We start from the raw sequence: 2,346 nt of genomic DNA, 5'->3' as shown, positions 1-2,346 counted from the left end.
CCCTTCTTGTGGCCTTTCCCTTGTACGCCCCAACCCAGGCTTGTGCCGAGATATTCCCAGCACAGCCCCACGTGAGAGCTCCCTGGCTCCAGGCCCAGCATCAGGAATGCAGGCTCCAGCCAAATGCATTCCCCCTGCAGGATCTGGGAACTTCCAAAGCTGCCTCAGAGTGGGGATTTCCACTGTTTTCCTCTATGCTATGACTGACCTCCCAGCTGGGAGAGACTCTCTTTTAAACAGGGCAGAAGTGGGAAGGAGACAAGCTATCATTTTCCAGAAGACTTTCTTTTCTGATTCATACCCTTTCACCTTCCATGTGTTTATTGTCTGATCCTTGTAGTGGCCAACTCACTTTCCAAAAATCCTCCCTGAAGTAGACGTACTTTCAACACTCAGAAGCCCATCTAAACACTCAGCAAAGCCGGGAAGCTTTTCTCTGTGACTGTGGGCCAATTGGTCTCCCTCTCTGGAATGTGGCTTCCTCACATATAAAAAGAGGGGGTTGTTCTACAGGATCTTTGTAGGCCCTTTGGGTCTGGGATTCCATGAATAACGGTAACATGACTACTCCAGGAGAGACTAAAGACTTCAGCAACTTTCAGCTTGTTAACCTACAGAAAACCCAAAGCATGTCTGGATTCCACAGGGAAATGGGATGCAATCCTCCAAGTTCGTGGTGGAGGATGCATTAATAAATTATACAGGGGTTTCTGTTAGTATGGGGGGAAACTTCTTGGAAAGTGAAGTGAGATGGTCTGGGAGGAAATGACAGCATGAAATTGTACAGTCGCCAGTCTTGAAAATATTTTATTCATTCGATAAGAATGTATTGAAGTGGGAGGAGGGAAAACGTATTGAAGCATGGGCAAAAGACAGGGCCAGACACAGAGAGGTTTCAACACTAATTTGAAAGAAGAGGGGTAACTAGTAAAATTCAGACAGAATGAATGCAAGGTTCTGTGAGGGGGACAAGCAAAGCAGGGCTCAAGTTGATTTGTTCTCCCTTCATTGTGCCTTTCCGTAATTCCTCCCAAGAGTTGGAAATGGCTTCTCCCTAGAGTCTCTGCTGTGGGATCTTCTAGGAAGCCAATATCCACCACGGGGCATCAAATCTAGAGCCCAGGAGCAGAGATTCTGGAGTCAGGACGTCCTCAGAAGTGAATCAGGGAATCTCAGCAGGCTAAGATCCTGGATAAATTGCTTCCATTTCAACCTAAGGAAAGTCGAGTGGGTTGGAAGACTAATGAAGCAGTGCTGGGAAGGTACATCAGCACATGCCTGGCTAACGCTAAGCACTCACTGACCACCTACTAGGAACAAAACAGTCATTTGTTGAATACAACCCATTTCTTATTACAAATGCAGTGATTGGCAAATATTTTCTTTCAAGAAACCCCATACATTTATAGACAATGTCTCATAGACATGTGTGGACTTTATAGCCATTGTCTCTGTGACCTTTTATGAAAGAAGAGTCACTCATCCTCCCATGGCATAGGGCAACGGCATAGCCAGGCTCAGAAGGAGAAGGGAGTGAGCTGGGGGAGTTGAGAGACCTGAATTCTAGGGGTACCTCAGCCACTAACATGCCTTAAGGAATCCTACCATATTTGTCAAAGAAAAGAGTTCCCCGAAATGAATTCTAAGATCTTGTAGTTTTTATTACTATAATTATATGGTTTCTGAAGAAACCTAAGGCAGAACTTCAGAATGAAGCCAGGCATTCCAATTCCCAAAGCACTGCTTGTTGGTTTACTCACGCTCCCTGGATATCAAGAAAGAAGCCGGGAGAACTGCCACCATGACAGGAATGCACTTCTCGCCCATGGCTGCCCGTTGCACTAACCACAGACTCCTAACCCATAATGACTTAACCACGAAGAATGTTTCTAGGAGAAGACTCAGATATATTGTCAGGCAGCTAGCTGCAGGTCTTGTGTGTGTTTTCTTCTAGCAGTATGTGACAATGGTGACAGCATAGATGCTTAAGGTGGGCTGTCTGGGTTCTGCTCGGGAGAACTTGTGCCTCAGTTGCCAGTTCTGTAACATGGGAATTTGCAATCCCTACTAGACAGATGTGGGGAATTTAGAGACTTAACACTGGTAACAGACTTAGGATTTTCCAGGCACAGAGTAAGCACTATGTGAGTGTGACACAAGCATTTCTTCTGCAGCACTGAATCCAAGTCTGAAATGCCAGGATTCTTAAGATTCAGTTCAGCTGGGCTCGGTGGCTCAGCCTGTAATCCCGCGCCTTTGGGAGGCTGAGGTGAGTGGATTGCCTGATCCCGCAGGTTCGAGACCCACCTGGGCAACTTGGCGAGACCTCATCTCTACAATAAAGAA

This window comes from Carlito syrichta, unplaced genomic scaffold, assembly GCF_000164805.1.
Source record: "Carlito syrichta isolate Samal-C Ts95f unplaced genomic scaffold, Tarsius_syrichta-2.0.1 Scaffold96420, whole genome shotgun sequence".
Classification (NCBI taxonomy): Eukaryota; Metazoa; Chordata; class Mammalia; order Primates; family Tarsiidae; genus Carlito; species Carlito syrichta.
The sequence above is the reverse complement of the archived record's forward strand: the minus strand, read 5'-3'. Positions refer to the sequence as shown.